Raw genomic sequence first — 22080 nt, 5'->3', positions numbered from 1 at the left:
GATTCGCTTCTAACAAATGAACTAAATAGGTAATCATCGGACTTTCAGAAGAAATAGGAAAATGCTTGCACAGAAGCCCTTTGGTAGTCTGTTCACAGAGAGGTGAAATACTCATAAAAAAAAAAAATGGAGAGCAACACTTATCAGAAGTGGTACACCTCATGTCACAGATGACCTCTTCTTAGTAAGAGAACAGAATCACAGAATCATTCAGGTTGGAAAAGACTGCTCAGATCATCTAGTCCAGCCTAGTTCTAAAGTCCACCACTAAACCATGCTACTAAATTCTACATCTACATGTTTCTTGAAGACCTCCAGGGATGGTGACTTGACCAATTCCTGGGCAGCTTATTCCAATGCTGCCCAACCCTTTCAGTAAAGAAATTTCTCCTAATATCTAACCTCAAAAAGGAGCTGCGCTACTCAGCAGAAAACTCTTCAAGGAGTACATTCAGCAGACTGAGCTGTATGACAAGCACATTTCTAGCTACACACAGACTGATGCAATTCAGAAATGCTGAATTATTTACTGGTATTCTTCTTTGCACACCCTGCTATTCTACTCTCTGACCCCAGCTGCCTAAGTAATGGTGCATCTTGCTCATTAGTGCTCCTCAGATCTGTCACATCTGTTATCTCAATTTAGGCTCCAAGGCTTTTATGACAAGGTTTGGTTTTGCAGGTGTCTCTACAAGATGCTGCCCATTAAAGGTGCTATAAAAAGTGTTAGCTAATAACTGAATTTTCTTCTGCTCTCCAAGCTTCATAGTGTTACACATTTTACTTAATTTACTTACTCATCTTTCAGGAAAAAAAAAAAATACAGTTTCTCCGTACTTGTACTTTTTTTGGAACACCCAGATTGTGCAGGTGCCTACTGGTTCGAATGCAACCATTACCTGGTTGGAGCATTACAGCATTACATAAGCAGTCAGCCCACCTGTTCTCCAGGAGACAGTCCATCTTTGCTCTCAGATCATTAGAAAACAAAGATCTTCCTCCAACTGCTTTGTGTGATAGGAAAAGAAAGATAATTAACAAAAATAACTTTTAGTAACAGTCATTTCTTCTAAACTCGTGTTATGGCCAACATCTTACAGCATCAACATGTAAATGAGATGGCTGATCTGAGCTTACAGAATCCAAAATCTAGAATGCAAGGTGATGTGTAACACACATGAATTTCAGAATTAAGAATTTACCACAGCACTAACCGTTCTACCATTTAATCAACTTGTTTCATTCTGTCAGAAAATACTATTATCTCCCCAGTAAAATACTACTTACAGATTCCCACCATTTAAAGAGTAAGCCTGAAAAACAAATAACTTCTGGGAGAATTGCCCGCCATGAAACACATCACTAATCCTGAATCTGAACAGGATACTCACCTAAGGGTTTTCCACACTTATCCCTGCCACATTAAATATGATGGAGTGAGGCTGTCACTGCAGTAGTTTTCAATAGGCAGGTACACAGCATGTCTTATTATGCTTTAAGGAACAGATTCAAGCTTCTCACAATGACTTATAAGAGCTATAAGGGCTGACCTCTTTCAACTCTTTCACCTATTTGCACTAACACAGTGCTTATCCTGCAGTTCTGTACGGCTAACAAGGGTTTCCACCAGCAGCATTTTGGGTACATGCACCTGAAAAAATAAAAATGTGGAAGAAAGGCTTTTCTGAAGAGAAAACCTAACAAAAGCTAAGGGTAAGGAAGGATGTCTATACACAGGTTTGAATTAGATATCAAATGTGCTTCCAGGAAGAAAGGAAGTGGGACTAAATTCGTTTGCTGAAACATAGTCTTTCGGTATTTCCATGAAGAGTGACAGCTTGAAGATTTCAGCATTCATGACATTGTGCTTAATATCCATTTAATGAGATGACACTACAGTTTAATTGAGAAATATAAATTATTAACTTTTAAGCTGTTGGAAAAAGATAATTCCTGAAGACCTTTCTTGTTTCACTGTATGATGACATACAGAACTCTTCCTTGAATTTTTCACTTCTTCACATAGCTTTGTAATTAAAAAAAAATGCCAGTCTGATTCAGTCAAGCTTAATGTTATCCCAACAACAGGCAAGAGTGAGCCTGTAGATGATGAATATTTCAGTCTAGGTTTATTGCTACAGAAAACAAAGTAACACTTAAAATCCCTGGAGGTGTGCTGCTGTGAAATCAATGAAAGTAAGGAAGCTACACCTATCCCCCAAACATATTAAGAGAGTTGCAAAATAAAAGAAATTCCAGTCTCAAATATTTTATCCTTTGGGTGTAATTTGCACTTATTTCTGTGTGGATACACTTGCATGAGAATCAGACTGCTCTGATTTCACAATCCCTCACCAACTACCAAATAAGTGGTCGGCCTCATACTACCTCCCTGTGGGCAAGTGACGTTTTCTGCAAAGCAACTTGGAATTACTTCACAGTCATTTAAAGATTTAACACCTTTCCTGGCAATACTGCTTACCTTGGCAGGTACAGCAGGGAGCAGGGCACAGCCAGTGAGCATCCTGACATTATTCTGCTTATTCTTGGGTTTGTTTTAGTGGCTCTGCTTCATTGGGTGTAATGTCTGTGAACAGGTTTAGCTTTTCAGGAACAAAGACCCTTCCTTGAATAACACATTAGGATTCCAGAATTCTGTGGCTTTTTTTTTTTTTGATTTCTACTGCTTTGGTTATTTATTTATTTATTTTTTAATTGTCCTTTATTGTTTGGTCTAAACTACACCATCCCACTCTCCAGACAGCATATTGGAGCAGAGAAAAATATGGAGTGGCAATACAACAACTGAAATTTGTTTGTTACAGCAATTCATATCAAACAGCTTGACTTGAGTTTCCTGATTATTTTTGCAATTAGAGCACAATCACATTGTTTTGGGCATTAAGGTCTAAATGCTGGCATTAGACACTGAAAACTAGGTGTATGTTAAAATACTGTCATTGATCATTTAAAAGGTATTTTGGTACCAAGGAATTGTAGGTCTAGACAGTGTTGTAAATTATTATTATTGAAAGATGCCATGATTCCTTTTCTTATACTGGCTTCAACCTTTTTGCCACTTTTTTTTTGCCTTTATCATTTTATGCCTCCCAACAAAGAAATTACTATGTATCGAAGCTAGGTTAAGAGGTGGTTCCCTTCCAGCAACACGCATTTAATCTCTATAGAGCTTTGTTCAATAGAAACTCAAGCATGTATGTTCTTTGTAAAACTGTAATAATAACCAGCACTTTGCAAGAACCTCAAGTTAAAAAAGTCTGTCAATTACCGTGTATACTTTAAAATATAACTTTCTACTTAAATGTTGCTTTAAAGTAGCCTTATTTAAAAATATATAATTTTCATGCAGTTTTGAGCACAAGAATAAAAGTATATAGTGTTCACAAAAAAAAAGTTAACAACATACAATTCCCATTCTGAGTATTGCAATTGAGTATTCTTGTTTGCATTCAGTCCTAAAAACAAAACAAAACAAAACAAAAAAAAAATGCAGCACAGAGAAAAGTATGCTTTGCAGTATCGACAGTAATTTGGCATATGTGGGCTTTATCAAAGGTTAAAAAGTCCAAGATTTTTCATCCCACTTCTTGAAACACATTCACCCTGAGTATCTGCATGATTAACTGAATGGCTTCAGATTAAAGACCTTGGCACACCTCTGAGCCATCATGAGATGAAATAGCAAAAGAGTGTTCAGCACAAATTCTTATTTTAATTCAAATTAATTAGCCATTATGCTGAGTTAAGCACACAGCTATAAATGTTAGTCTAGACATACCTCAAACATTTGTGGATTACTCTTGGTAATCAATTAAGTCCAATTAAAACAGACCAACAGTGTAGGCATACCCTTTAGGATTTAATATACGAATTGTATAAATTACATCAGCAGATTTTATTATTATTATTATTAAACTTTATCCTTGATCTACCCAAGAGCTTTGGGTAAAGTCATTCTACTGCTTTGATCAAAAGTTTTTCAGCCCTGGAATGGATTTCTCTCAGGGTTTCACATTGCAAGGTAGTCATCAACATAATATGCAAAAAGTATAGAGACAAATCACAAGGTTCATGACAGGCTTCACATGCTAATCAATATTCCTGATGGGAAGGAGTGTCCTGCAATAATTACAATACAGGAAAAGGGGTGAAGAAATCTGAGTTTACTTCCCAGGAATACTCCTTTCCCCGGTGATGCTAGGAAAAGTTTCTGAACTTAAAAACTAAAGAAAGATCAGAACAGACATCAAGAAATTATTTATTCCACCCCCTCAAATTCCCTCTTCCCCTGATCAATTCCTCCTGCGATTCTCCTGCCCAGCTACACCTAAAGTACTCCTGGTAGATATGTGTCTCATCCTACTTCTGTTCCTTCAACCATGCTTTATTTCACATCACAAAGCAACCTCAGAGCACACAGGATAGAGTCCTGAACAGTGACACCAAACTAGAAGATTTTCTCCCAGAGGGCACCTGATGCACCTCAGCAGCAGTTATCTCCCTGTCTCTGAGATAAGAATATAGTTGCTCTGAAACATCCCATCTAGCAAACTGGGTAGCACCAGCTCAGCACCAGCTGATTCACTCTGAAAATCTGCTCTTACAGGCCCACACTACTACTACTAACCAAGACATAGCCTAAACCTGTAATCTCTTGCCATCCCAAGCCTGGAAATAAAGAGTTTATAATTCTCTTCTCTTCAATTACCAGTTTCATTTCTTGAGTGCTGCATCTTTATTTCCTCACAATAGACCAGGAACAGTGATTCTGCTTCTCATTGATAAAACACCCAAATATTTATGGAATAAAATGTGCTATCTAGACAATGCGTATCTTTATTGAGGTCATTAGTCCCCTGGCTCCAGAAATAAAATACTCGTGCTCAAACAAAGCAGCTCTTTCTGCACTTATGCAAAGAAAGGAACCAGGAGGTAATGGCAGTTCACGTAAATTTTGTTCCACAAAATTATTTTTTTTTGTAATTAAAAATATGAATTATAGTATCCAAGTGCTCTAAAAAGAGCAAAGATTTTAATAGCTTATGGTACACAATGACAACAAACTGAGATTTACATCTTGTACCGTTCTTCTTTTAAGAGAAAGTTTTAGTTTACATACACAGGAAAAAGGCTGGCTTATCTCCAAACTCAGGTATGACAGTCATAACATGACTTCTGCTTATGTTACAGTTCTAACTTACCCATAACTGTTGGTAGCTGTCAAGCAATCTCGGTTTCTGATACAAAATCAAATCATTTGATAGTAATATATATATATATATTACTATATAATAATAATTAATATAAATATATATATGTTTATTAATAAATCAGTCTCATTGCTGGGTAACAAATAAACTTAGCCAGGTTGTTCCCATTTTAAATAAGAACACCTTTTATCCATTCTCTAGTTGTGTTAAAACACAATAAAAGCAGGAAAATTGCAGAAAACTATACTCTGTTAGTGCAATTGATATATCATAACCAAATACAAAGCCAGAAATTTGTACGTAGGGCTGACAGCTTATCCATTTCAACAGAACTCAAGCCACTGAGATGGTCTTTTTCCATTTCACAGCTCTGTTAAAATAAGACAAAATGTCATTCTTAACTCTCAGTTTCTTCCTGTTGTCATTTCATACCACAGCTTTAATTTTATTTAAACATTCTCCTCTGTTGCGATTACATCTCTCAATTTGTTACAATACAAATTACAAAGATACGTGCCAGCTTTTACCCTTATCAGCATAGTTTTCTAACTGCGTCTTGATTAATTGCTCATTAGAATAGATGAAACAACAGAATTTACATTTTGAGAGTGCCTTTTGTTTGCATTACAGGAGGAAATCTAAATCCCCATAGAGACTTGCTCTTTTGCCATTATCATAATTACATGTTTTCTAACTAAACTATCTTAACAGCACATTCACACTGCTGTGGTAAAGTATCTGTCAGGATTTTCATCATCAATTCTGCAGTCAAGCAATAGCCTGACTTGAGCCATTATGAGAAAACATTTCTCTCATGAAAATCAGTACACAAGTATAAAAGAAATCTCTCCAAAATTACAAAATCTGCATCGTGGATAATAAGAAAATAGAGACACAAAGAAACATTATCTATAATGGACTTCCACATGTCTACATGTCTTCCACGTGTACTACTAAAATGCAGTCCTTATTAGTTGATAGAATAAACAAGTGGAATTAACTAAATTATGAAGCATCATATTTTTGGCCTAAGCTCTATTTAGAAAACTTTGGTACTATAATAAAATTTAGCTTTAAATATAAAGAATAACAGCCACAGTAAGACATGGGGCTCTAGGCACGTACCATAATGACGAACCACCTCCATTCTGATAACTATTTTGGCCAGGAATTTGGTGAGGACACAAGCTGCAGCCAGTGAGAAGACAAACCTCACCCCCAGAAAATTGCCAGGTGCTGCATTCGAGGGAGCAGGAGCCAATGCTCCATGCTGCCCCAGCAGTGCACAAGCTGCCTCCCACTCCATCCAGAACAACAGTCTCTTCTCAGCACACATAGTTCAAGGAGTTACTGGTGTCATCATGACCATAAGGCATTTTGTGAAAGAATACTGTTTGTCTTAGTCAAGGCCTTGGAGCCAATATTTCCACACTAAGAACACATTTTAAGACTGGTTCCCCTTCGGGGCTGATCCATGTGAGTAGTTCATTGTCTCTTCATGTCCAAGAGGAACATGATTTTTCTGCCTGTTGCCAGCAGGTAAGGTGACGAGATCATGAACATGCCTAAAAATCATGAGAGAGAATAGTCTGATAACTCTTTGCAATCCCATTTCAACAGACTGTAGTTTTTGTCATTGAAACAAAAAATGACCTTGCAGTCTAACAGTTTTGTAATCCTCATTCCCAAGTCTTTCTTTGGAGACCTCATTCACCTGCCTGCAGCTGCAGGGTTCAAAAAGGTCATGAAGAGTAGGCAGGAAACTATACATGGAGTCATCCTCTCCTATGGGACTGGAAACTTTCTTGCTCCACATACTTCACTTCAAGAAGGCATGAAATACCTGTCCCATCTAACCTTAGGTCCAATAAGGCAGCTATTAGAAGTTTTTCTTCTTCACCTTTCACATCAGTGGAGGCACCAACTGTCTTCTTTTCTAGTTGTCAAATAAGCTGAATTTTGACAACCTCTGGGTAGTCTGGATCCATAAATCCCATTCTTCTGTTCAGTGGAAACTGAGTCCAAAGAGCTATAGCAAGAGGAAGGTAAATGATAAAGAGCATTCTCCACTCAAAGGAAAGCCTGAGAAGAAACATGTGGCATCTTTGTTTTCTATTTTTTTCCCAGTCTGCTTTTCCACTCTCTCAGGCACTTTAGAGTTGTGGGCTTGGTGCAGTTTGATTCCAAGTTGCTATGTCATCCAGCGAAGCTTTTTTTTTTTTTCCTCCCTTTCCCTCACACAAACAGAAAGTCTATCTCTTTGCCTGGATTTCTTTGTACATCCTCTGTATCTTTCCATATTCTGTACTCAATATTTACTCTTCTGCTCTGCAGATGCCATAAACACACTGCCTCTTTCAGGCAGATACTCCAGGTGATGCATTTGCTACCAGCAGCGTCTCTCAGGCCAGAAGCACAAAAATCTTCTGAGGATTCAGCTCAAGCTTGTGACAAATTGAGTGGCAAATTTTACATTGTGAGTGAAAAAGAATAAATATAAAATTGTTACATACTTATCAATATTGCTCAGATCTGAGATCCATGATCCTGAATTCAAATTCAATTTTTATTCTTCCACCTCCAAATAACCTCCACAGAGAGATTTCACTCGTACAGTGGCTTTATCAGATGCCTAGGCAGCTTTAAAAGTCATACATCAGGGAGAAGAAATAGAGACCAATATTAATAAGCTGCTCTGGGGAAAAGAAATAATTAGGTCTCTTCGGTTAACCTGATTCATCTTCTTTCACTTTGTGCTGATCTCCTATCATTTACATACCTATTTAAAGAGCAAGTTGCTTAATTGCTTTTAGTTTCCAGATGAATCTATTGCATCACCTTCAATATGAGTGGCAATCAACAACAACATACATTTGTTTTCTGCAGAGCCATTCAGCCTTTTTTCCAGTGTGGTTTCCTGTTTACAATCAGATTTGTAGCACAGGATACAAGAACAGTTTGTTTTCTGATGCTCATTGGTTTCTGCTCACAACAGAAAAATTAAGGAAAGGCACAAGGAACAGAGCTCGCTCGTCTATCTCAACTTCTGTCAGATAAAACCTGATCTGAGGTTAACCTTGGAATTGGTAACTTGAATGGAACAGTTATTCAGCTGTCAGCTCAAGGTAAACAGGAAGAAAAAGAACCAACGGGAGGTAGGCTAGATATCTCAGAAAGAACTAGACGTGAGATGACTTTCACTATCAATATGTCACAATGTAATTTCAATTAAACAGATACCAGTATTTACAAGATTTCATGACAATATGTCAGTCAATGCCAAAGCATTCACAGATTGAAAAAGAACAGAATAGAAATTCAAAAAAGAAATTAACAGCAAATAATCTCTACTTTCAATAACATCTCACATTTTCTTTAAAGTGTTATAATTAATTGGAGTGTAGACTCTTCAAAGAGTAAATGCATAACTCCCATTAGCGCTAATGGAAGTTAGACACACTCATCAAAGGGAGAATATACTTCTATCTTTATCAAAGTAATCAGCGTGTCACAAAGCTGTATTTTCCTTAAGTTATCACTCTCATGCTATGCAAGCTGAGCACAAAGGTTTGCATTCGTTTAAATTCAGATTATGCACTTAGAAAAGATTCTTCCTTCACTGGAAGGAATGAATGCAAGAAATCAGCTTGCTATTATGTTAAAAACATACATTGCAATATACAATAAAAGTAATTACCCTTATAATTAAAGGTTGTCACTGTAAATGGTTTAAAAAAGATATTGAAAGAACTTTTCATTGCTGTTCTGGTGAAGATGTAAATTGATTATTTTTGTCTGTGGTCCTTTATTTAATACTCTCTCAAGGAATAATTAAGATTTTGTCTGAAAGCAAATTGCTTTTGTGTATCAAAATTCTCTAAATAGAACATACAGATCATCATGTCTTTATTAAGAACTGATGGCATTTCTATACTGAAAAATATGTTCATATTTACTTTTTTTTTCCAGTTACTCAGTAAATATTTTGATACAGCAGTAAGCTTTTTTTTTTTTTTTTTTTCTTGGGGAGTGGGGAAGAGGGAGGCTGTGAACAACTCAAGGAAAGCACAGGATGACTGACAGATGCCCATCTTTTCTTTCTGACACTATTTGTTCATTCAGACTAACTACCCCCAAAAAGACCAGAGATTGGAGCAGCACAAGTTGTGTGAAAACAAAACAAAACAAAAACTTCCTGAAAGGACATGCAACAAATCTTTGCCTGCTAAATCAAACCAGTTTCCACATGCTCAGCACTGTGCACTACTAGCTAGTACTGTCAAAATCAGTGGCAATTAGGCGTTTTCTCAGCAGCAATTTCCCTCTTCTCTAGAAGACCGAATGCTTTTCCTCAGTCCCAAACTCTTCACACTTGTCTAAACCTCATTGACTGAAACAGGAAGCTCCCAGACAAGGAACTGATTAAAATCTTTTATAAAGAAAGAATATATGCTATATTAGCCATCATAGTAAGCTGTAGGTGCTCAGAACTCCTAAAAATCAAGTTTTATGTTATTATAATATTTGTTAACAATTTTTTGTTTGTTCTGCTTTGCTTTTGTATTCAACAAATGAAACAAACGGTTCTTCACCTGAGGATTAACAACACTGGAAATATCCATGAATATCCATGACTGACAAGCCTTTCTGAAATTAATTCAAAATGAATATCCATATATCCTGACTTCCTTGAAATTGAAATATCCTTTTTTTTTAAACCTCTATAATAAATAAATATTCCATTGTGATAGCATACTGAAGTTCAGTACTAGATGAACAGGTATTTGCTGAGTGTCTACAGATATATCAACGTACCAAAGTTATTGTATAAAATTGTGTGAGAAGTTTCGCTCTGAAGTTTTCTATTTTTATTAAACAAAAACCTGAATCAGAGCATAAGAGAAACACGAAGTCTATCTCCACAAATGCACTTACTAAGAATGAAAATATCTTTCACCAAACACTTTACCAGTGCTGGGAACCGAGAAATGTCATGTTTTTCATCAAAGAATCTGCTTTTAACATGGTGCTCAGGAACTCCCACAAAATTGCCAGGTGAAGTCAAGCTATTCATCAAACAGTTTTCTTGCTATTATTTCTGGAAGGTCTCACCCAGATAAATCTATATTTCAAATGTAATTTTAATTCCTCAGAGCTTAGCATTACTTAATAAATAAATAAAAAACAAAGAAACAAACAAACAAACAAAAAGTTCAAGTAATCACATAAAGGAATGCAATTTATTTAACATGCAGGTTTATTTTTTTTAATGAGAAACAGAATAAATGATATTGTTAAATCACAGTCTCTTTGAATCTATGTTACAGTACTCAAGATAGACACATCCTATTAAAAAAAGTTTTGTTAAAATTAGTTAAAAAAAAAAAAAAAGTCACTCTAAAGATGGTAATAGGATACAAAGTGTTTATTCTGAAAGGCATATTGTCTATCTTCTATTTCCATACACTATGTAGAAAAGGGGAGGGGGAAGAAAACATTACCTACAGCAGAAAAAAAAAAAAGTGCACTTTCACTTTTAGCTCTTTTTCAATACTCTTGACCCTCTGACTTTAGCTAGGCAGTAAAAAAAAATATAATTTAACACTATAACATATACCAGAATAATACAGTAGAACTATTGTTATTATTTCCATTATAATAACGTGCATAGGCTAATCAAGGTCTTCAAAAATACAGTTTTCTGGCCAAATTGTTTTCAACTAACACAATTTACCTTAATAGGAGCACAAGAAATAGCTGGAAAAGAGGACAGAGTATTAAAAGAGAGAAACGTTTATGTAACATTTTATAGGATCATTTTAAATGGCTAAAAAAAGAAAGGACTAACTGGCTAGAACAGCAAGTCCTTGCCTCTAGGAGGACAAGACACAATGCTGGGTATGAAAATGGAAAAAGATAAAAATTCATAACTTAGAAAATTTTCATTACATGTGCAGTTACCTGGAGAGCAAAGAACCAGCTTCCACTTTTGGAACAACTCATAACAGCAGCCAATTTCCATATCTCTGCATATCTGGAATCCATCAGAAATCAATGGAAATGCTGCAGGTTACAATATTAACTCTGAAATTGCTTTCTATGAATAGAATACAACATCAGTTTGGGTGATTTATAATGTAGTTCAGAGCTGTAATTGATCATATGGCTTAGAGCCTCCTTCTTTAAATTGCCCATTGAGATGACCAGAAAACAAAACATTGGAGAGTGCCTGCATTTTATTCCATATTAGAATATGCTGCAAATCTTCTACTTCTTATTTTAAGAAAAGATTCCTCAGAATTTCAAACAGAACATACTGAAATACTTGTTTTAGAATGTTGAATTGTTCTCTCTGATAATGCCAAAATTCATGTCAAAAGTATTTTGGCATGAATAAAACAGTGTGCACAAGCAATATGAAATACATTAAAATAAGAGACGTTGAAATGATTATGCAAAATATTTCAATTTTTTTAAAAGATAACATCACCCAAAATATAAGAAAGATGAAATGAAATGTTTAACCCTTTTTCTCAAAGCTTCCATTGACATATTCCTCCATACAAAACTTGAAGACTGAAAATTTCAGAGTTTTCAGACAAAATATCTTCAGCCAACTGTAATTGTCACTCTGAATCTAACTCATGCCAGTACTATCTGCAAAGTTATCCTCATCCAACAGCTACGTAGTGACCTTTACAGATGAGCCCTCTCAGTTGGCTTCTCAGTAACAAACATAGAAATATCTGAATCATCATCACATAATTAACTGACCCATTTCTGCAGACAAGACTCATAACACAACTCCAGGACTAAGAAAAAGAAAAGAAGCTGCCTTCTTATGCTTGAGATGGCTGTTCTAGGATGGGGTCAATTACGATTACTTTTGAAGCTATTATTACAAATTCTCATGTAGTGCCTGTCCTGCAGTAAAATAGATTAACTTAGCTGCTTGATGTTTAGAGTCCTTGTTGTAAGTATTAGTGAAGTAAACTCCTGGGTTTTCATGGCCACAGTTTTAAAGTTTCAAGTACTGACAATTTTTACTTTCTATTTGTAATTCACAGGTCTAAAGCTAACTTTAGACTTCCTAGTAGCTTTGGCTGTACTTAAAAATCAATATTCCAAATGCAGAAGAAACTTTGTTAGCCATATGATTAAAGTAGGCTGTATGTAGAGAAAGCACACTACATTTCCATTTGAAGCACCTGCCTTGTAAGATGGGCTTCATGCATCAAGTAAGCTCTCAGCTACAGATTAAAAAACAAAAACAAAACAAAACAACAACGAAACCTATCAAAACTCGAGTGGCTTTTTCTCTGAGGGTTTTACATGAGAAAAAGTATTGTGGAAAACATCAGATAAAATTGGATTAAAGTTGAAGCACTTTCAACATGGGAATCCAATATTTAAATTCAGTCAAAAACATGAATGTTTCTCCCAGTCCCATGTTTTGGTAATTTTATTTTAAGAAAGCGCCCAGAATTCAATTATGTCACAAGAGGGCCATGGGTTTGTATAGTTCTATTAATGGATCAAAATCAATCTACATTTAATGATTTGGCAAAGAGACACATGGTTGCTACACTGATTACTAGTTGGCAAATACCTCACATAAATTGCCTAGAAACTTTGTCAGACTGGATAAACGAGCAAATATAATTTGCCTCTGTTTTGTCTCAACTATCAGTCTCATACAGACAGTATGTTCACCACATTCGATTTTTGCATGAGTAAATTAAAAATGTAATTAAGTCAGAACATCAAAAATAAAATAATTTAAAGTTTATAGCACTTTTGTTCTCACTGCATTTCTCACTGCCCCAGATAAATACATAGCTACAGTTGTAAAGTTCAACTTTTGGCCAGACAGAACGGCAGGCAGGTCACCTCACCAGGTGTTCCTTGAGCACCGTGTCAATGGGGTGAGAGCAACTGTAGAGCTTTCGTCCAGCTCTGGGGACAGCCACAAGTGACATAGCACATATGAGCCTTCAGCACCAACCTCATGTCTCCTGCTCATCACAAGGGCCAGCACTTGCCTCTCAAAGATCAAGAACACCATGATTTGGTGGAAACTATCACTGTCCATGTGTCCTTCTAGAAACTGCCTGGAGTTAGAATAGAGATGTGTCTGTAATGGGAAACACTTGCACCTTGTGGCACCAGTGAAGTGCTAACACAGGCCTTTGTGCTCTCCGTTGGACTGCCCCTTCCCTTGTTCTTTTTCCTGCTTCCACTTTAACTATACTTTTTTTTTCCCCCATTTTTCTCAAAACCGTGCAATGCTTACACTGCCTCCTTCTCCTGTCATTTATGCCATACACATGCCCTCATTATTCAGCTCTGAAGTACAAACATCTTCCAGGAGAACTTAAGCAATACCAGAAGTGAACAGACTTACGAAAGAATCTTAAATGTATAACCTAAATGTATGTGGATATATCAAATTTCCCAAACAAGCTAAAGCCAAAAGTCCTTCCTTTTTCATCACACTGACAGAGATAATCAGCTAAAATCATTCAAGTACCAACCACATGTTCATACGAATAACCTTGGCCTGGTACCCATTTCCATGCATCTGAATGCATGCATCTTTAAGACATAATGACTTTACACTAAAAAAGGGCAGATTTAGATTAGACATTAGGAAGAAATTCTTTACTATGCAGGTAGTGAGACTGGCACAGGCTGCCCAGAGAAGCTGTGGCTGCCCCATCCCTGAAAGTGCTCAAGGCCAAGCTGGATGGGGTTTTGGGCAACTTGGTCTGGTGGGAGGTGTCCTTGCCCATGGCAGGGGATTGGAACTGGATGGGCTTTAAGGCCCCTGGCAACCCAAACCATTCTGTGATTCATGATTCTATGATTCTAAAATAGCAGGAAAAAAGGTCTAAAGGCATAATAAATGGATTATATATAATATATATATGTAGATATATCTATGCTTAAGAAATTCATTTTTATGGGTCCATTACATAAGCGTTTAAACAACACAGAATGGTATACACAGCACTGTTTTTGCTGTCTCAATCCAAAAAAAAAAAAAAAAAAAAAAAAAAGAACAGACAACAAAACATAAGGATTAGATACATAAAGTTTTGTTCTTTAAAGATTACTTTAAACACTGTAAAGCTTACTAATCTGCCACAGAACACTGACACTGTGCCATACTCATTAAAGCACTGTCTGTTTAGACAAGTAAGAAAACTGAAGAAAATGAAAAGGATTTGCTTTAGGCAAATGGGAACAAGGCAGAAGCAGCCAACAGAGCTGTCTCATGAAGCTACGGCTGAAGGTATATCCCCCCACTGTGCAGTTCTCCTTTGCAGAGGATCCAATTGCTGATAAAAAGATTAGAGCAGATTTAAGTGAGCCTGTAAGAAGGACCATAAAACCAGCTGCATGTGTAAACAGCAGCTTCCAAAGGGAAAAGTTAGCAGTTCACTACAATCCCAACCCAAGGTGAAATGACTACAGCTCCAGTAAGCAAACAGGAATCCTTCTGCTCAGGAACAGTAATGATAACTGGGGAAAACAGAACAAGGAGACACTTCATATGTATATAAGCCTGCCAATGAATGAGCACATACTTCTCTGACGTCCTCGTGTATAATAGAAAGAAGTGGGAGGGAATGCTGGAAGGAACTCACCTGCTCTCATTCCAGTACTTGCAATCACAGAATCACACAGAATCACAGAATTTCTAGGTTGGAAGAGACCTCAAGATCATCGAGTCCAACCTCTGACCTAACACTAACAGTCCTCCACTAAACCATATCCCTAAGCTCTACATCTAAACGTCTTTTAAAGACCTCCAAGGATGGCGACTCCACCACTTCCCTGGCAGCCCATTCCAACGTCTAACAACCCTTTCGGTAAAGAAGTTCTTCCTAACATCCAACCTAAAACTCCCCTGGCACAACTTTAGCCCATTCTCCTCGTCCTGTCACCAGGCACGTGGGAGAACAGACCCCACCTCGCTACAGCCTCCTTTAAGGTACCTGTAGAGAGCAATAAGGTCACCCCTGAGCCTCCTTTTCTCCAGGCTGAACAAGCCCAGCTCCCTCAGCCGCTCCTCGTAGGACTTGTTCTCCAATTCACTGTTTAGGTTTTCCCGTACAGTAAAAATGTTTGTCCTAGAGGTCAGCATCCATACTAGTAATGGTGTAGAACATCAGGTTTCTACTCATGTACATTAAGAGCTGCTTTCTTAGTCAAAAATGTATTAGCTTGAAAAGGTCTCCCACTTCCACAGACATTGCTATGGTAACTGAAATAGTAACCTTAATACGTGCACTATACTCAGGAGACTCTTCCTTCAACAAACAGGGAGAAGTAAGATTTATTAAGTGTCTGGTCCACTTTCCTAGGGGTTCACATGCAGAATTACCATACTTACCCCCTGAACATGAGGCTGATATCTATAAAGTTTACTTGGAAAATGTAAACCATTCTGCTAACATCTTCTGAAATATAGTATGCCATGTATGACAGATACACTCTGCCTGAGTAAACATTTTGTAAGTACATTGACCTCTTTGTTAAATTTTTAATGCTTTGGGTTGTGGAATAAGTCAAAAAATAATGGGACATACGTTTGAAGAAAGATTGTAATGAGTATTTTTGGCTAAAGGTGGAAAAAGGTAGTTTGATGTTCCACCAGCTGGAATACCTGATTTCATTTTTCTTCATGTACACAATCTGTGGATTTTGTCCCATTAAGCATGGAATCTGTCCATGTCTTTCTTAATACAACTATAAGTAAGGTGTTACAAAAAATAAAAGACTCTTCAGGAATAGAAATTTGTGGTAATCTGCAGAGGAAAAATGTCTAGTAAAAATAAATAAATAAATAAATAAAATCAGAAAACAAAAGCCCATAAAAAAAAACACTTTTGCAGTCAATAATGGTAATGGTCAAGTGAAAAGAGGTACAAGACAGTGTAGAGGTTATATCTAGTACAATGCTGTATCAGTGTACAGAGAATATCTGTGAGGAAAGGGAGATTTCTGGAGAGGTGTGCTAAGAAGTCATTTACAAAATGCAATGGTGACACAAGTTAATGGCCCTGAATACATAGCACTATTTAATGCTTGTTAGCGATCATTAACACTGACACCAGTATCGACGCAGCAGTGGGGCTTAACGCAGTTGATCAGAGCAGAAATTACCCAAGATCCACTTTTAAGCAACCAAATCATGTGGTACCTTAGAGACATCAATAATATCAATAAAGAACAGAAAGAAATATAGTATATGCAGCAGATCCTAATAGCATGGTCATGAAGGAAAGTTCAGTTAAAACAGCCACTAAATGACACTATTTAAAAGCTAGACTGCATACAGCCTAGAGTAAAAAATAACTGAAGGAAAAACTCTACTTCACAGGTTGTAATACAATAAAGAAGGGCAGAGAATCAGTGGATAAAAGGAACAGTCTTCTGTCCTCCCCACAGGGAAGATCTCTTTTGCCAACTTCTGACACATCAAAATAGATTCCTGTACAAGGTTGAGTCTCTGAACCTGAAACACAAAAGCACCTCTGCATCATGTAAGAAAATTAGTATTTGCTTTATAACAACAACTACTGTTGAAGACCACCATCTGTTGTCTGGTAAGTTAGTATGCAAGATGAAATCTCCATGTCCATGCAGAAAAAAAATGTATAGAATCCATTTTTAAGGGTTTTTGTTACATTCATGCACACCTGCAAATCAAATTATCTCATGATTTCTTATTTGCACTTCTGCTATAGAGCATGAAATCATTTATTTCTATTTGTTGTTTCTAGTTCCTGTTCACATTAAAATTTTAGGAGCTTTATACGCCGAGTATATATTCTGCTTTCATGCATTCTTCACCTATAAAATTTAAAGATACATTCATTTTGTAACAAGAGACATGCAGAGAAAACAAAACCAAAGAACTACCACAGTTAAACTTCAATTATAAATAAATAAATAAAATTTCTTCCTAAACCAAGATCAGCCATTATTTGCAGAGCCACAATTCCTTCATCAAGGGACACAATGGGGAACATTGTGCCTGGTACCAGGGATAGTTGCCACCACAACCTTGGCCTGAATGACCAATTACCCACCTACAACTGACCTGAAGAGAAACTTTCATCCTGAGTGCAAAAACAGCCCCAAACCCCTGCATTCAATTCCCTAATGAGAGAAATTAATCATGCTGCTATCTCAATCAATTTTACAACAGCATTAACTCTTTCATTTAACATTAAAAAAATAAATAAATAAATCAGTGAAAAACTACTGATCAAAACATTTATTCCCCTATTTGGCAGTTTCTGAGAGAAAGTTTAGTCAATCCAGACACTCCACGTATCTTTCCCCATTTTTTTGGCACTTTCTCAAAACTCGGTATTAAGATTTGGCAAAAACTGGGTGTGTAATTCTCACCACTGCTGCAGTTCTATGAAAGAAGAGTTTTAGCTAAAAGCTTCCAAAGATTGGAGCTCTGTCTGGGATTTTTTTATTTGTTCTTCAACATGCTGCTTTTCCCCACATGGGGAATCAACGTCCAACCCTGCACTGCCTTACAGAAATAAACCCTTCACAATGAACCACAGGCAACAAAACAACTCTCTGGTCTGGCTTCCAGCTCCTGGCTCTGTACAGATAGATTCAGATAAATAATGAAAGCTATATCCAGAGCTGGCAAGAGTACCACTGTACGTACCTCTCTCACATCTTCCGAAGTCCCTGCCAGAGCATTAACGCATCATATCACTGCCTAAATAGCTGAATGCCAAGCACAGATCCTGCTGCACTGAAAATGCACAATGGCTGAATTCCAGCCTGGCTGCTTCTGACTCATTTAGGAGGAAAATAAAATAAAAAATAAGGCTTCACTCTTAATAACATCCATTACAAATTACAAGAGTAATACCAACATTATAGCTATGTGTAGCTAAGTAATTGTAATAGAGATTTGCCTGTTTGTCAGCTCCAACTCAGCTGCAACTTTCTGGAGCAGAATCTGTGTTCTTTTGTTGCTCAGCGATGGACTGATTTCTTACACTTGACCCATATCAACCAGCAAACAACACTCCTCGCTCAGCTCTGATAAATAAAGTTCACATTTGTCTCGTGCACGGGAAGAAGCTTCCTTTAAAAAGTGCCAAATGGTTTAAACCACAATTTCCTGCACAAAGCTGGCACAGGTTGTACTGTGGAATCTCAGTGTGCTTTGCTTCCCAAACCACTTTTGTTTTTATTATCTACAATTCTTAAAGCAATTTCACCCATCTTCACGCCAAGTCTCCCGGATCCACTTTTTATTTATTTTTTCAGGATAAACGAGAGCCAACAGAGACTTGAGCAAAGCACCAGCTCCAGCAAAGGGTACACATTTCAGTCCCTAGGTGATAAAGGCAGAACACAGCTAGAAAAAGATGCTAGGGACAAACACAAATAAGCACATGGGATGCCACTGTCTCATTCACTCCTTAAGGAATAAAGCAATAAAGCAGCAATAATACTTCTGCAGCCAAGTAACACCTTTTTCTGCTAACTTTAATACACAATCTAAAAAATATTGCATTGAAGTGATTATTAAATTGTAAAACAAGAGTATCAATTGTAAAGCAAGAGTATATTAATCTTAATAGTAATATTTACAAATGAGAGACTGTATTGGTAAATACAGTAAATGTTTGCAAAATAAAATGTGAACTGGGGAGAGGGATTTCATCCAGAAACCAGTCCACTGGTTTCACCACTGATTCCAAGGGTAGGCATCATTCATTCCTTTCTTCTCCATGCTGATAAAATTGGTATGTGAAACTAAGTAATAATGCCATCATCAAAGCTAGTAAATATTACTCAGAAAATGAAAACCATGTCTCTACTGAAGCTAATACAGGAAATTCTGAAACAGTGAAAAAAGAAATATAAAACAAGTAAATGCAAGGGCTTGAGTTAAAAAACAAACAAACAAACAAAAAAAACCAGACATCTACTGTCTTGATACAGTTCTAAAGGCAGACTGAAAAAGTGAAAATACTTCTGAGTTGGGATGAAATAGTTTATCATCGTCTCAAAAGAAACAAATTGAAATTTTAAAAGGAAAAGTGTTGGAGAATCTTTGCCTTTACAACATATGTGCATGGAAAATCATTTGTTTTGGGAATGAAATCCAAACAGGAAAATGAATCCCCTCCCCAAAACAACAGCCACTGAAATCCATCCCAGCTATTCCCTCTGTGCTGGTGCCTGCCACCTCCCAAGTCCTCTCTTCACTTCCCCAAAACCTACCCTCCTTATGCAGCAGGACTGTATTTGCCTGCAGAGATGTGATGCTGAGCAGCCATACACGTCCCCCTATGCTTTTCCTGTGACGCAGAACTGTAAGGGTTACTCAGTAAAGGAACAGACAGCTCCTCCAGCAGCAAGCAAGACAGAAAGAGAAAAATATTTCTTTTATCATCTCACAATTTCAGCAAAGAACCTTACAGAAGTTTTACCTTAAGCAGATGCCCATATCCCTCCCTGCTCTGGAAAGCAGATCTGTACCTATATCTCAGGTGATTCGCTGAGCTGTAGTACAACACGGGATCCCAGGGCATAGCCTGCTGCAGGCTGTCACTCAGACTTCAGGCTCTTCTCCAACACTTTTAATTTAGATACATGAAAAATATCATGACTGTGCTGACTACATACCCATCTGAAGGAAACAAACAAGCATCCAGCACACCTTTTTTATGTATAGGAAAGGTTGACAAAGATTATCTAAACAGCAAAAACGAAATCAAATCTCATACAAGCAGAAGGAAAAAAAAAAAAAAAAAAAAAAAAAAAAAAAAAAGATTCAGGTCTTTATTGTCATTAATAGCCAGGGTTAAAATCAGTCAAAAGCAGTTAAAATTCAAGACAGAAGCAATATGATAGATACACAAATCTCTTAACAAGCTTTTTTGGCAAAAGAAAGTCCAGGAAAGTTTAACTGCAGTACCTTCTTAAATGTAATTACTCTGCATATTTTAAACTATGCTTCCAGCTCTACTCTGCAGTGGTACTGTCTCATCTCAAGTGATGTATACAGTTTTGGGCACCGCGATACATGATAGATGTAAAACTATTAGACAGTGTCAAAAAGAGGGCAGCAAAGACGGTGAAGAGTCTGGAGGGCAAGATGTCTGGAGTGGCTGAGGTCCCTGGGTTTGCTCAGCCCCGAGCAGAGCAGCCTGAGGGGAGGCCTCATGGCGGCCTGCAGCTCCCTCACAATGGGAGCAGAGGGGCAGGCGCTGAGCTCTGCTCTGGGGACAGCAACAGGATCTGTAACAGCACAGACCTGGGCGTCAGGAAGTAGTTCTTCACCGAGAGGGTGGTCGGGCACTGGGACAGGCTCCCCAGGACCACGGTCACAGCACTGAGCTGCCAGAGTTCAAGAAGTGTTTGGACACTGCTCTCAGACATGGGGTCTGGTCTTGGGTGGTCCTGTGTGGAGCCAGGAGTTGCACTTGAGGATCCTTGTAGGCCCCCTTCCTACTCAAGATATTCTGTGATTCTAAGTAAAGCAAGCTGTTTCGCCATCTAATGCAGAACAGTAGAACATGCCTTATCAGTAGCAATGTGCTGTAGTAAAGTACTTATAAAAGTACTATAATAAAGTACTTACTTTTATTATTCACTGGCAGCATTTTAAATTCTCACTTTCTATTAGAAAATCTGAAGATCAATAATGCTAAGGAAAGATGTATTCTCATATCACTTCTTCAAAACTATGCCAAGAAACTGCAATGCTTTCTGAAATCTAGTACTCTTTCAGATAATGCTGATTGAACTGATGGCTACATATGCTCTCCTTAATGTCCTTTTAAATAAAGTTGAATTGATCAATTTATAATTGAAAAAAAAAAAAAAAGCTTACTAAATGGCTGAGTGATTATTTTCAAGAAAAATACTAGCCCTTATCCATAAAGCAAGAAAGAAACAAAACAATGCAGGCATATTTGATGCAAAATTTCAAGCCTTTGAAAATTGCCTTTGAAGTTAAAAAGAAAAAAAGGAAAGTGAGAGGAAACTGAAGGATATCTACATAGATATATCTTAAAATGATGATCAATAGAAACATGCTTTCTTATTAATTTCTACCAATTTCTATTAATTACTTTAATAACTTTCTACTAATTAATTTATTTGGCAACAGCTGATTATCTCAGATAAAGAATAGCACTTCCTCTACAGCTTTAAACATCTGCAGAATTATTAACTGGTGGCAAGCACATAAAAATGTGGACTCAGTTTCAAGTAGAAAAGAAAACGGACTGTGAAAACATATAGGAGCTTTTCTTATTTAAGACTGGATTATAGTAGAAGTAACTACATGGCAATAATCTTTGTAGTGTATGAATTTCCAAACATGGAAGAAACGATATTGTGTTGGAAAGATAATGCTAGACAAATTAATATCTTCATATGGAAAGTTTTACTGAATGGCAACAGGTAAACATTAGACCTTACCTAAAATCCATCTCGAACTCACAATTCTTAATGTAAAATTGGAAATTTTTCTACAAAATATTCTCTACATCCTGAAGGAAATGCTTACTGGAGGAATCATTTTTTCAATTTCTATTCCCATCCTTTCCCAGGAGGTCAAGATGATAACATTTTTAGATGTTTACTCTAAATTATTTATTCAAATTCTACTCTAAGAGGTGCGTAAAGTAAGTAGCTACTTATTTTCCACAAAAACGTTCCTGTACAGAGTCCAGATGCACTTACTCTGCCAATATCCAATCAATGTGCAAGATGTTCTCCTCCAGCTGCATACTGCACAATCTCATCAGTTTTACACTAGATTGCTTATATCCTCTGTTAT

General features: G+C 37.0%; 1 protein-coding gene across 2 annotated transcripts in view; it reads right to left on the bottom strand.

The window, feature by feature from the left end:
- Positions 1 to 22080, bottom strand: part of DPP10 (dipeptidyl peptidase like 10) — a 252548-nt gene that overhangs the window by 174867 nt on the left and 55601 nt on the right. The gene's annotated exons all lie outside the window — the stretch shown is intronic.

The sequence above is a fragment of the Aythya marila genome (assembly GCF_965140915.1).
Source record: "Aythya marila genome assembly, chromosome: 6".
NCBI lineage: Eukaryota > Metazoa > Chordata > Aves > Anseriformes > Anatidae > Aythya > Aythya marila.
The sequence above is the reverse complement of the archived record's forward strand: the minus strand, read 5'-3'. Positions and strand labels throughout refer to the sequence as shown.